The 14587-nt window shown below is 48.0% G+C and overlaps 1 protein-coding gene across 15 annotated transcripts in view; it reads left to right on the plus strand.

Moving 5' to 3' along the window:
• The window catches only part of ZFHX3 (zinc finger homeobox 3), a 340568-nt gene that overhangs the window by 168452 nt on the left and 157529 nt on the right, over positions 1-14587 (plus strand). For 2 of the 15 annotated variants that reach the window (XM_079989132.1, XM_079989133.1), the window contains exon 1: positions 2814-3488. The exons of 11 other annotated variants lie outside the window; for them this stretch is intronic. The gene's annotated coding sequence lies outside the window, so the exon portion shown is untranslated. Of the gene's footprint in view, positions 1-2813; positions 3489-3913; positions 4034-14587 lie in introns of those variants that run through there. 2 more of the 15 variants (XM_079989137.1, XM_079989134.1) reach the window with 2 other exon arrangements.

Genomic DNA, 14587 nt, shown 5'->3' on the forward strand with positions numbered 1-14587 from the left:
GATGTGTTTACTTTTGCAAGCTGCATTCTCGCTCCTTTGCTACATTTTCAAGCAACAACAACAAAATTACTGTACATACCCTGAGGTGTCTTCCAGCAAGGAAGGTTACATCTTAGAAAAGAAGCTCAAGTCCATTGACCCCAAGGCAGTATAACTTTACCATGGCTCAAGGCAACAGGCAAGTTGAGCCAATGGAACTTTCAATCCTGTAACCTCTGGCTTAAGTGTACCCCTCCCCAGTTTAATTCAGATGCGGGGGGGGGGGGGGAGCAGTCCTACTTCTGAAAATACCACAACATTGCAGCATTTCCAATAGCTTTTATTCCACAAGTTACTTCAATTTTTACCGTTTGATCTCTTTGTATAACTCAGTTTAGAGTGAAGAGTCAGTCTCATCCATGTTTGGGACTTTTATGGATCTCCTACTTCAGTTTACAGAGGGGGACTATATTCAGCCAAATCAGTGCTTGGCAGACCAAATGCCTTACAGCAAGAATCCCCACCTCACCTTTTCTATTTCCAGCACTTTTGTCTTAAGAGACAAAAAAAGCTAAATAAACTTGCTGGTTTTCACAAGGTGCTCCTACCTATGTAGCCATTTCACAAAAGAAAAGTTTGTCATTTCTTTTATTTTTCTTTAGGCAAATATATAATTTTGGGGGGTCTTACAATGTGCCTTTTTCCAGTGTTAACGCCACATTTTCTCTGAATGTATGTGTTCAGTTGTTCACAGCAGTTATAGTGAGCTGTCTGCTCACCCATGAACATTTCTCTATTAATAAGAGTATTTTTTAATTTAATACCCATCTGGCAAAAACTTCAAAAAAAAATACAGCAGTTCACAAGGTGTATCAAGCACCTCTATTTGATCTCTGAGATACTATTGAGCCCACATCATTTTGGGCAATTTTGTTCTCTTCTGCGTTAGGAAGAAGAAAGCTTCTAATTTCTTCCATCCTGCCTCGAAGTCAGAGCTGTTTTTCCACCTCTACTTCTGGCACCTGCCAAAGCTTAAGCCCATAGTTAGCCAGGTTTTGATTATCTCCCCTACACCTTTTCCAGAGGCAGCTAAAAATGCCCCAGAGCACACCACTCTTCTGCTACTGCATATTAACCCTTCTTCTGCCTTAGTGGTAAAAGCAGCCTTCTATTTAGGGCAACTTAGATCTGGAAATCAGAGCAGAACAAGACTGCAAAGGGGGGGGGCAAACAGCTGAGAAAGCCAATTAAAGAATGATGCTTGGATCATCGTATTAGTTGTACAGACAGATGTGCTTTGGCATGTTTACACTGATAGAATCCACATGTGAAAGGAGATGGAAGGACTGCAGTACACAAGCCAGCTAGCTGGGCTGAGGCACATACAGACAAACTGGGGATGGAAGAGCTGCCCATGATCTCTGGAGAAGACACTATTTGCAGCAAGATTAAACACCCTACACCTCCCCAGATGTTCTCTTGCTTCCTTAGTAGAAACCCAAGCACTTTGGTTTGGCCCCCATCCCTGTCGCTTTTCTGCAGAGCACAAATGCCAAGAGTAGTAGGAGGCATTCCTGCTACACAGGTTGATCATCAATTTGGATTTCCTTCCCCAGGGATGAGGGGCACAAACTGTAGTTGACAAACTGAAAAAAATGCACCCAGGAGCGTCCAGCACTCTCATTTCTAGAAAAATTATTTTTTAAAAAACCATTTTGCCATCACAAAGAGAAAACAAACGTGTGGGTACCAAGTACCCGAAAGCGGTCACATAAATATCTGCAAGGCAGACACGGCACCTCCGCACGCCTCCTACGGATACATTCACCATTATGCATGCTTGTTATTACATACACACGAATAGTGGTTGCAGAATGTCTCGAATTAAATACGTACAGTTTTAATCTGTTAGCTAGCATCTAAAATACCGAGAAAGCTCCGCTCGTTCGGTGCATTCGCTGCGACACGTTCTAAAAAGCCACCCAACCCCAAAGGAAAAAGCCGCTGAAGGATGCGTGCCTGTCCCAATTCGGCAGTCCCCGTTTATCGGTTGTCTCTGAGCAAACAAACATGTCCAGAGCCGGCCTCGCCACCCGAGCAGAAATGCAGGAAGCTGGAAGGGGAGGCAGAACGGCGCCCTTCCGAAAAGGGAATCAAAGCGCGGCGGAGGGCAGAAGATCTCCGCTCCAGCGGCTCCCGTACTTCCACGCCGGCCGCCTTTGCCGGACTTCTTCGGCCATTCCGGGGGGAAAGAACTTGGGTGGTGAGGCGGGGAGGAAGCTTCCTGCAAAGGCTCCAAACCCAGCGGCTGGCCGAAGCGACTCAGCGGGGCACGAGGAAACGGCGCAGCCCGTTACGGGGGCCGCGAAGAAGCGACCTTTGGTGGGGAACGCAGGAATGCAGCTGCTTCCTCCTGCGGCGACGGCACACCCGAAGCCCGAGACGAGCAAAGCCGGCCAACTCGGGGGCAGAGGATCGGGGCCGCGGCCACGTTGGGCTCCTCCCGCCGAGCAGCAACTTTCTCGGCAACTTCCCGCCGCCGCCGCCGCCGCCGCCGCTGCAGCCCCGTCCCACCGCGGGGGAGGGGACGAGGAGGCGGCCCTGCGGCCGAGGAGCCCGATGGAATGCGGGGGGGGGGTAGCGGCCCGGACTGGTCCCCGTTCCCTCTCTCCGCCTTCCCCCCTCCCGGTTTGGGAGAGCTTCCTCCTTTTCTCCTCCCTCTGGCCCTCCTGGCTGCCCCGCCAGCCCCCCTCCTATCTCCCTCCTCACTTGCCCGCTCCCTCCCGCGCCTCCTCCCCCTCTCTCCTCCTCGCCGCCGCCGCCGCCACCCCCCCCCCTTTCCCTGCTTCGCTCGCGCGCTCCCTCCCCCGCCGCCGCCTGGGCTGAATCTTATTGATCCAGAAGGTGGCTAATTAGCCCTTCCCGTCGTGCCTGGGTAATGAGGCACATGCGCACTGCACTAATCAGCCATTTTTTGCAGGAAACTAATTAGCAGAATAAAGATCCAAAGAGTTTTTTTTCTCCCCAATCAGCAGATCTGAGCGCGGGCGCTTCCTGCTCCGGCCGCCCCGCCAGCCCGGCTCTCGTCCGCTCGCCTGTCCGGGCCCCCCGCTCGCTCGCTCGCCCGCCCGCCCGCCCCGCTTCTTCCTTCCTCTGCTCGCTCGCTCGCTCCGGGGGGCGCCCGCCCGCTCCCGAGAACGATGCTGCTGCTGCTGCTGGGCAGCGGCGGCGGCGGCAGCAGCAGCAGCAGCTCCGGCGACGCAAGTGGAAGCGGCTCCCGCCTGGCTCTGGCCCCCGTCGCTCCTGCTCCGGTCGCCGCCTCGTCCCGTCACCGCCACCCCGGGCTCCTCCTCGGAGCGCGCCGATCCTGCAGCCTTCATGGGATCTGTAGCCCCGCCGCCGCCGCCGCCGCCGCCTTCTCCCGGGATTAACCGCCTCGCCGGAGCAGCAGCAGGAGGGGGAGACGAAGAAGAAGAGGAGGAAGGAGGGAGGACGCCGCCGCCAGCCGCGTAAGTGGCAACTTTTCCGCCGCCCCGCCTGGGCTGCTTTGCATGGGGCTGGCTCGGCCAGCCCCCCGCCTGGATCGGGGCCCCCCCGGCAAACTTTGTGTCCCTCGCCCTCGCAGGTGTTTCCGACCGATCGCAAGCAGGCAGGCAGGAGAGAGAGGCGGCCCACGAGGAGAAGAAGGAGCTGCCCGGGCTGGGCTGGCCGCCGGTCAGCGGCGAGGCGCGGAGGAGAGTCCGGCGGGCGGGCGGGCGGGCGGGCTGCCTCTCCGCTTTGCCTCGCCTTGGCAGGCAGGAGTGCCTCGGCGCTCGGCTCGGCAGAGGGTAGATTGATCGGCCCATCTGCATAATCGATAGGGCAGCGAAGAGGGTGGCCGGGAAATGGCTGCGATGCCCGCCCGCCGCCGCGGCTCCCCTCCGCCGGCCTCCTCGCCGCGCTTCCCGGGGAGGCTGCCCCTACCCCCTGCTCCGGAGGCGGTGCCCAGGCACGCTGCCTGCCGACATGTCACCGGAGCCCCCGAGCGCCCTCGGCCCAGCGCTCTCCTGCCTAGGTAGGGGGCACCCGGAGAGTTGCAAGCGGGAGTCCCCCCCCCCCGCGCCCCAGTCCACTCCACCCTGGGGCCGGCCCCCTGTGCCTTGCTGGCTTAGTGCTGAGGAGTCGTCGTTCTGCGCTTATCTAAATATTTGCAACTGCGCCTTTTCCCTTTTTTTCTTTTTTGCTGCTTCCTCATAACAAACCGAGTCGTCTCCGCGGGGAGGGTGGTGGTGGTGGTGAAGACCAAATGTCCGGGGGTTTGCGGTGGATGGTGCCAAGTGCGTCTTTCGCCCAGACCTTTGTTTTGGGTTCTGAGAAGTGCCGGCCCAAACTACCCATGGAAGCCGTTCCCCAGCTCGCCGTGGTCGTCGGGTCCTGCCTTTGGGGACGCCTTCCTCAGGGGCCAGGAATCCTGCCGTTGAGCTGAACAGGCTGGCAGCTTAGGAGGGGCAGAGGCTACCTAGAGGAATATTTCTATATTTTGGTTTAATTTTTATCTTGCTGCAAGAAGAGGGGGAAGCCCCCCTTCCCGAGCCTTGAAATTTAAGCAAATAAGGTTTGGTTTCCATATCTTGTTACAAAGCAACTTTGAATACGTAGGACATAACGCAAGACCAGCTATTCCAGTTACAGCAAACTTAGAAAGAAAGGAATGTTTCTGTCCTCATTTATTAGAAAGAGATGGGACAGGGGGAACAGGTTTTTTTTTAAGCTATTACGAATTGAAATGTTTATGTAGATCGTAGTGAGCTGTTTTCTGATGTGTATGTGAGCACCCCCCCCCTTCCAGTTAAAAAACTGAGGGAAGATTGCTGCAAGCAACCCATTTATGTATTTTTGTTCCATGTCTAGGAGGAGTGTTGGCAGGCATTATGTGGTTTTCAGTTACACAATATGTTATCATAGTTTTTAATCACTAAATTATTGCAGTGGTTATAGATTTACAGTCTTAAGGTATTGCATAGAAAAGCACTGAAAGCCTGGTATTAATCTGAGAAGTGTACTTTCTATTCATCTATATTCAAAATACTCCTGTACATTTTTAGTGGTTTTACCTATTCTTATATATAGTAAGTTTTTATATGTGAAAATCAGTGTATGTGAGAAAGATAGGTGTGTGCTTTGTGCACATGTATTTCCTCAGCGTTAGGTAGCTAACAGTTCCCATACTAGCCATGGGTATCGCAGGAGTGAGGTTTGGACCCTTTGTCAGGAGGATTATCGTTCAGGAGGCAAATGAATTACCCATACTTTATTTTTCTTTTTTTCTTTTCATAAACTACCTGCATTGAAATCAGCTCTGATTGGAAACAGCTGTGCCCTGTTTTTTGTTTGATGTTAGTGACAAAGTGTGGCCTTGCATTGCCGTCCGCTGCAGCCTCTTTTATTATTATGTAACTGAATACTTGCCAGTATTAAGAATTCAGTATTAACAACCTGGTTTCACTGTCTGGTCCTGTATGAAGTGAAATGCTGGGCTTGGTTTTGGTTATAAACAGCAATATGAATGCAACATCGGCAGAAGGGAAAACTCAGTCGAGGAGAGCTTGCGGCCTCCTCTGCTTTGGCATACTTGTGCCCCCCCCCCCCCCCCCATTCCGACGATGACAGTTGCAATCCCTTATTTTTATTCTGTTGGTGCTGTGTGACTGGTATGTTTCATGGCTTTTTGTGAGAGGTCTCTTATGGAAAATATTTAGAAGTTTGTTTTGTTTTGGTCTCTTCTAAACAGGTCCTCCAGTTTGCTGATGTCATTTCCTCTCCTATTTGAACTGTTGTGCCTCCTCCAGTTTTCAGCTGGAGCCTGCGGAGGCATGTGGAAGTGCAATTGCAGAGCATGTTCTGGGTTCAAAGGCTGAGGGTCGTGTGGTGCATTTTCATCACTCTGTGGTCTCAGGGTCTGGCTAAACATTCCAGCATCAACTTTGTGGCTTGTCCTTGGGCCGCCATGTCAGGCAATGATTCATTTCAGTTTCCCTTTCTTTCTTTACATTTTTCCCTCCTCCACATCTTTAATTCTCTCTTCTGTTCTCCTTCTCCACCCTTTTTTTTTTAAAGGTCCAATGACAACTTCAATTCACTTGCAAATCGGAGGCCAGCATTAGTGGGGCGCCTGCTGTGAAAAGAAGGAAAGTGTTTCAGGGTTTCTCCCCCTCCTCCCTCCACTTCTGTTTCTTGTCTCTATTTGAACATAAAATGCATTTTTTCTCCTTTGCTTTTGGTCAGTTGACTTTCTTTAGAGAGTAAAATCAACTTTGACACTCGGACTATTCTCTGCCTGGAAGTAGGCGTTTGTCGGTAACGAAGAACTGCGGGAAGGAAAAGCAGCTTCTCTTCTGCGTCTGAGAGGGCTGCTTTGTTTTAATTTTAAAAATGTTCTCTGTATATTTGGCTCTGAGGAAGAAGAGCTGCTAGGAAGTTTGCTTTTCTGCATCTGAGCAGAGGGGAAAATGAAGTGGCCTTGACACTTGACTTGATGGGAAAACCCCAGGTCACTTTCCATAGTGCTGGCCTTTTGTTCCCGGGAACTGAGCTAAGGTGCTTTTCAGTCATACCAAAGAAATCTCCGCACACAGCCTTCCCATGGTTATTGTTGGTGCACATTAAGCAGGGAGCCACTTGGTCCCGGATAAAAAGTGTAGACCTTTGTCCAGCCTTTTAAACTCTTCCTCTTTCTCACTTTCTATCCCCCCTCCCCCCCTCCTTATGATCTTGTGGCATTTCGAGTTGAGGGAAGTTAATGGAATAGATTCCCTTAAAGAAGACTGGCCAGTAGTTGAGCAGCTGTAGAGGAACCGCTGCCTCCAAAGCAGGTGCCTGGATAGGGGCCTGCATTGTTGTTGCTCGATTACCGCACTCGCTTTTTATGAGGAATGTGTTGCGTTACAAAGGCATGAGCAGGGTTGTGTCTTAACTTGATTTTAAAGCGCTGGGTAGCGTATGTTTCAACACTGTAATCCCCGATGAGTGCATGTATCCCCCTGTTCTGTCGGCTTGAGATTGGCACTGGAAATTCAAGGAGGCAGCTGTATTATTCTTGGAGTATTTCTGGTGTGGTAACTCAGCATTGATTAGCACAAATTTGGGCTTTTTCAGAAAGACAATTTGGGAGGGAAAACTCAAAATCTCTCATTGATTCTACTAATACAACAACACAGCTTTACCAGTGTAATGGTTGTGGCAATTGAGATGACTGAACAAAGCAAAGACTTATTTTCTCTCTTGTTCTTCATTCCGCATTTTTGGGGGGGAGGGGGGGATGTTCATGGGACCCTCTCTTTACCCATATTTGTATTTGGAATTCTCCCAGGAGTGAACTAAGCAATTTAAGGTGCCTGCCAGTGCAATCCGAGTGTAATCTGAAAAAAGAGTCTTGCTAATTAAGATAAATTTTCTAGAATGGTCTTGATTTAATTTTGCCTTATTTTCTGAATTCTGTTCTCTTTCTCCCTGATGTTGCAATCCTATAGGCTGTGTTTCTACCCTATACTTTTGTACTGTGAAGGGAGGGAAAGGGAGCCAGGTGAGAAATTCTTTGTTCAACTAGTCTTTTCAAAACCAGATTTGTTTTCCTTGATTTTTTCGCCCTGAGATTGTACATTTCTGAAGTAACCAATCCACAATACAGCTGTTGTTAGATGAACATATCAGGATGGAAGAATGGGGATCGAAACATCTACATACAGGCCCTGTGCAATGAATACTCGTGGTTTTGATTAAGTGGTTTGTCTGGGAAATCCTGATGCTGTGTAGTGCTGGGGTGGGCTTGGTACCACAGTCTGTACCTACAAAGAGCTGCTGGGGTGACACATCTGTAAAAGCTAAGAAACTAAGCAAATGTCTTGTAATGTGATAGTACACCATTGTTTATGTATTGTTATCACTCACTTTTTTGTTTTTTAATGATAAATAGCTATAAACTCAAATGTGCTGGGAAAATATACCTAAGAATAAAAATTTGGAGGCTAATGAACACTGTCACCTAGTTGAGGGGCTGTTCTGCAAGTGAGTCAGTATGCACACAGTGGGTGTGTGGAAAAACCCAGCTGGCATGGTTTGAAAAGAGAATGGCCGACTTTCTGGAGAGCTCTTAGGGAAGAGAGGAGAAAAGGGATTGTCTGGTCCACTTGTGCTCAAGTTCAGAGGAGCGCTTTGTTGTTTTGGGTTAGAGTTCTGGCACTGAAAACAGGCCTTGACCATGGGCACATTTTCTTGCGAATTCCCCCAGGACAACTGTCAGTCAGTGAAGTGGTTATCTCCACAGCAACCACAACTTAAAGCACAATGATGATAAAAGCTAGGGAAATATTGTATATGTTTTCGTGGGGTGCTGTAATATGCAGCTGGTGCATAGTTTCCCTTTAAACTTTCTTCCACCTTGGGTTTTCAGGCTGGGAAGATCTGCTTTCAAGGGGCAAAAGGATAGCCATGGCAACTGCTGGATTACCCGCTTGCCTACTATAGGAGCTTGCAGGATGCCTGGAACAATCTATATCCTGGAGATTTGGTGGCTATTTCCACTTCTGGCTCTGAAGTGAAAGAAGTGGGTTTGGTGACTTGTATTTGGCCATGTTCTTGAGTTGGGAATTGTTGGTGGTTAGCTTCTGAATTCATCCTTTTAATGAGTTGGGGATCTTGGTCAGCTGTTTGGATAGTGTTGTCAAACTGCAGAAAGCACCTAGTTAACTAAACATTAAAGCTGCACAGTTAAATTTCACATCACCCTTAATTGCACAGTTTCGTTCCCAAGTGGCTGAAGAACGTATAGCTCTAATCCTTGGATTTTGTGGCGTGTGTTTTTCAGAAGGCATTTCACTTTGCTAAGGGTTTGGATGCATATTCTAATTTGGGGTAGGGTTAGAAAAGAGTTCTCAGAAAAATCCTGTAGATTGCTGAATTTCTGGACATTCCTTAATAGTGCTAGTTGTGCCCTGGAAAATCTGTTCTTAGATATAGTCCTGGATGTTGCTCACCATTGCCTGGGGTCTTTTTGTGGTCTGCTTAGTTTCCCCCTGAGCTTTCTTACTCCATCAGAAGTACATGAGAGACCTCTGAGAAGAGAATGTAGTGTATGATGTATGTATCAGTCAGCTGGTGGTTAAGAGTTCGTCTCTATTGCTCAAGGTATAAAATTGATTCTTCTTTGAACCCTAAGTCAACTGTTGCAAAAATATACCAGTGTTCATCCTCCTCTTTAAGCCAGGTGCATTACTGGTGTTCTCTTACTGAGTTCTGTAGAAATGGACAGAGACCTGCATTGGATGAATAAGTGTCTCTCCAGGCACAGTAGGTCTTGTGTGTGGGAGTGTGTCAAGAGGCTGGTTGGACTTGCAGAGAAAGGCAAGAAGCAGACTGCATATGACAATGGCTTGCAGAAGGGAAAGTGCCAGGAGAATCCTTAGAGGTCTTCTAGTTTAGCGCTGATGAGCCATAAGAGCATTTGGGAGTGTCTTCTGAATGGGAGGGGTGAGCCCTTATCCTCTTAAAAAAGAAGGTGGGCAGTAGGCATTCTGCTGATGCAAAATGGGGTGACTGATGCTCTAAAGCTTCCACAGCTCCAGGTAAATTTGAGGACTAAATAGGCTGGGGAGACTTGAGGCCCCTTGTCCTGTTTGGTAGAGCCCGGTTGGCTTTGTGAGCGAAAGCACATGCTTGCTGAAGAAGCCCTTGATTGTTGTGTACCCACCATCCTTGTATCAGAGCCCCTCACTGTGCCAGACAGAACTGTAGATGTCAGGCTTTGCACAGCAAGAAGAGCAGGCGCTGAGGGAGAGATGAGCAGAGGAGCAGCAGGGCTGGGAGCTTCAAATTAACCTTCTGCTTTGTTGATGTCTAATGTGATTCTCCCCCCCCCCCCCATTGCATGCTAGCAAATTGAGAGCCTGATTCAATTTACATAAAGCTCTTAGGGGAGGCAGTTTGGGCCTCAGGAAGACCACACTTGGGCAGCAGTGCTCTCAGGCACATCTCAGCTATATGTTCCACACAATGGTACAGGTCTGGAAAAGAGGAAATTCAGGTGCCAACCTCCAGCTTGTGGTGACTTGGGTGACAGACCAGTCATCAAGCGTGTGTGTGTGTGTGTGTGTGTGTGTGTTTGTGTTCATAGCTATAGTCTGCTGCAAATTTGGCTTTGTCAGATTCCTTTTGACTTTACTCTATCCTGCTAAACTGACACCTTGCTTGTAAATTATTTTGCCTTCTTACCATTCATATTTTCAAGTAATCATCAACCTTGAAAATTCAAGTTTTTGGCCTTGTCCCTAGCGTGGTTGTTTGGATCAGTTTTAGATGAACGCTTGTTGTCTGTCTTCACTCTGGTGCATCAGATTTCTCTTGAGAAGGTGGTATATTGTAGCTACTGCAGGAACCTGCAGTGGAAATTGATTATGTACTAATAGCATTTGTCTATAACACTACAGGGCTGTTTGTGACGGATGCTTTCACACAACCTGACATTTCAGTTGTCAGTTACTGTGCTGTCTTCTGTGTGTGAGACAGCAGCCCCTGCTACACAGTAAAAGCCCTTTAAAACCTCATTGCCAGCATTCAGCTTGTCTATTTTATTTCTAGCTACTTGCATTCCTGTGAAATTTGACAAATGTGTCTGGGTGGTAGAGAGAGGCTTCACAAGTAGCAGTGCTCATTTCTGCTCTAAGATCAGATGTAATCCTGGACTTGATAAGCCAGTTATTGAAACCTAGTCCTGCTATTCTCCAGTCTGGCATAAGCAGCTTTTAAGGCTGGTGGAAACAGCTACCAGGCAAAGTAGGACCAGGACTGGCTTCACAGTCCAGCCTGTGCATTGGTTGATCGGGAGCAGGAGTGGAGGAGGAGGAGTTGGGCCATTCTCATCTCTGAGTTCAGCAAGGGATGGTATTCCATGTTAGCTGGTCCCTACCAGAGCTGTAAGGGACACGGGTGGTGCTGTGGGTTAAACCACAGAGCCTAGGACTTGCCGATCAGAAGGTTGGCAGTTCGAATCCCCACAACGGGGTGAGCTCCCATTGCTCGGTCCCTGCTCCTGTCAACCTAGCAGTTCAAAAGCACATCAAAGTGCAAGTAGATAAATAGGTACCGCTCCGACAGGAAGGTAAATGGCGTTTCCATGCGCTGCTCTGTTCGCCAGAGCTGGCCACATGACCCGGAAGCTGTAAAGCGAGATGAGCGCTGCAACCCCAGAGTTGGCCACGACTGGACCTAATGTTCAGGGGTCCCTTTGCCTTTTTACCAGAGCTGTTCTCATCTCAGGTCTTTCTGCCCTGCCTATGGGCTTAGTAGCTGTTGATGGTGGTAGTAGTCTTGGCGTTGAATTTGGTGAGAAATGCTTACTATCTTTCTTCTCAATAGCAAGGCTGGTCAACAAAATACAGTCATGCAAATAGCATGCATCTTCCTCAATAAATTTATTCCCCCACTTGGCTTCAAGGGCACATTAAATGTGGTTGTTTTCACTTGCTATCTAAAAGAAAGGGGAGGCAGGTGGTCCTTGCTGGGGTGGGGATTCCAAAGGATAGCACCAGAACAGAAAAGGCCCTTGCTCTGGTTACAGACCATGGTCTTTAACTATGACCTCAACACATAGAAGGATCCATATGGGAGTTGGTGGTATTTTAGGTATCCTGGCCTTAGAGGTCATCAGCAGTCTAAAGTCTATGCAGTTCTGTAAGTAGGGATCTGACATATTTTGAGAAGTCCCCATTAACACTCTGACAGCTGTGGTCTGGACCTGCTGTGTGTGGCCATCGTGTAGCTACGGGGCGGGGGCTAGCTGGGGTTTTTTTGCCCTGGGAAAGCCTTCAGAAGGGTACCATTAAGGCTCCCAACCCCCCAAACCCTCTGTGTGTCTGTGTGTGCGCGTGCGCCAAACTGGGTGAAATATAGCCTAGTTTCACCCCTGGTGTTTGGAAACTACTTCTGAAAGCCAGTCTACATGCATAAAACCCATTGCAATTGGAAATTACCAGTGCATGGACGACTGGCAAAATCTATTCTGTCTCTTCCCCCACCCCTGGGCCACCAACTGTGGAAGCCAGTCCCTGGTTAAGGATGACAGAGAGGTTGTTGGTCACTAGCTATTCTCTCCAGCACATCATGAAGGGTTGAGTGACTGGAGGGAGAGCCTGTATATTGCAGAGACCTCAGAGCAGAAGGCGTTTCCTGTGTGTGTATTCTCTCTGTGTGTATTGCATTATACAGGCCTAACTTGGAGCCCCTCTCCGCCCCCACTCCTCCCAGTGGGGAGGAAGAGGTATCTGCTCTTATGGGGATGGGTGTTGTTCCCAAGGGTATAGCACTTTATCCCCCCCGCCCCCGAAATAGCTGGTAGCCATTCACTTCCATGTAAGAAAATAAAGAAAATAATCTTTTGAATATTTTAAAACGTTTTAACTTTTTTTGTTGACAATTTTGATGTTTTGTTTTATATTTTTTGTAAACCACTTAGAGGTTTTCTTACAATCAAGTATTATATAATTTTTTGTTAAATAGACAAAGGAATGTACTGGGAACTACCATTGGTGTGGGCTCAAAACTGTCCAGAACCTTTGGCTCCACTTGATTAGTTTAGTGTGGGGCTTCCCTTGAGATTGGTCTGAAATAATAATAATTAATAATAATAATAATTAATTTATATACCACCCTATACCCGGAGGTCTCGTTGTGGTTCATAGAGTAAAATCAAAATATAAAACCACAAAATAGATAATCTAAATAAAAACAACTCAATACCCCCCCCCCCTTTTAAGAGGGCATAAGATGATAATCAAATCAACCAAAGGCCTGGTTAAAAAGGAACGTTTTTGCCTGGTGCCTAAAGGTGTATAATGAAGACGCCAGGCAAACTTCCCTGGGAAGAGCATTCCACAGATGGGGAGCCACTGCAGAGAAGCCCGTTCTTGTGTTGCCACCCTCTGGACCTCTCAAAGAGGATATACACAAAGGGCCTAAGAAGGTGATCTCAGGGTCCAGGTAGGTTCATATGGAAAGAGGTGGTCCTTAAGGTATTGTGGTCCTGAGCTGTTTAAGGCTTTATAGGTCAAAACCAGCACTTTAAATTGGGCCTGGAAGCTAATTGGTAGCCAGTGCAGTCAAACCAGGATTGGTGTAATATGCACAAACTGTCTTGCTCTGGTGAGCAACTTGATTGCTCAATTCTGCATTAGCTGAAGTTTCTGAACAGTCTTCAGAGGCAGCCCCTACATATAACGCATTGCAGAAATCTATCCTTGAGGTTACCAGAGTACAGTGGTACCCTGGGTTACATACGCTTCAGGTGACATACGGTTCAGGTTACAGACTCGGCTAACCATATGTCAACCATATGTCAGGAGTGCTCTGATGGTGTTTCCTGCTTGGCAGGGGGTTGGACTCGATGGCCCTTGTGGTCTCTTCCAACTCTATGATTCTATGATTCTATGAACCCAGAAATAGTACCTCGGGTTAAGAACTTTGCTTCAGGATGAGAACAGAAATCGCGTGGCAGCAGCGGGAGGCCCCATTAGCTAAAGTGGTGCTTCAGGTTAAGAACAGTTTCAGGTTAAGAACGGACCTCCGGAACGAATTAAGTACTTAACCTGAGGTACCACTGTATAGACAACAGTAGTTTGGCTATCCCTGTCCAGATAGGGACGTAGCTGGGCCGCCAACTGAAGCTGATGGAAAGCACTCCGGGCCATTGAGGCCACCTGAGCCTTGAGTGACAGCAAAGGATCCAGGAGTACTCCCAAGCTATGAACCTGCTCTTTCAGAAGAAGTGTAACCCCATCAAGAGCAGGCAATCTTCCACACATCCGGTCTAGGGAACCACCCACTAACAGTACCTCAGTCTTATCTGGATTGAGTTTCAGTTTGTTGGCTCTCATCCAGTCCATTACTGAGGCAAGACACCGGTCCAGCATTTCCACTGCCTCACCTGCAGATGTAAAGGAGAAATAGAGCTGAATGTCACCAAGCATACTGCTGACAATGTACTCCAAACCCCCCCCCCCAGATAACCCTACTTAGCGGTTTCATGTAGATGTTAAACAACATGTGGGGTTCCGTCGAGCTCAGACCTATCCCCTATTGAAGGTTCCATGGGGCTAAAAAGCATTCCCAAGCAATACCCTCTGGGAACAACCATCCAAGCAGGACTGGAACCACCGCAAAACAGTGCCACCCACCCTTCGTTCACACAGATGCTCCAGAAGGATACCGTGGTTGATGGAATCAGAACTTGTTTTTAATTGTTAGAATTCCTCGAATTCCTGTTTTTTGTTTTTATATGCTTTAAGACTACTGTTTTACCAGTTTTAATGCTGCATTTTTGTTTTAGTGATACTGTTTATTGTATTTATGTTGTGTACTGCTTAGATTTTTTAAAAAAGTAAGCAGTTTATAAATGCTTTGAAAAAAATTCTATGGAAAAATTAAGCACTGGATTTTTTTCTGTCCCACCTTGCTGCATAACCCACACTTGTAACTGAGAATGATCCTTATCTACATTTTTTTTAAGGGCCCTGCCCATCTCCAGTGACTTCATCAGCTGGAGCTGTAATTCCCAAGATTTCTCCCTCAGGGAACATTTGAG

This window comes from Podarcis cretensis (assembly GCF_951804945.1).
Source record: "Podarcis cretensis genome assembly, chromosome: 8".
NCBI classification, from domain to species: Eukaryota; Metazoa; Chordata; class Lepidosauria; order Squamata; family Lacertidae; genus Podarcis; species Podarcis cretensis.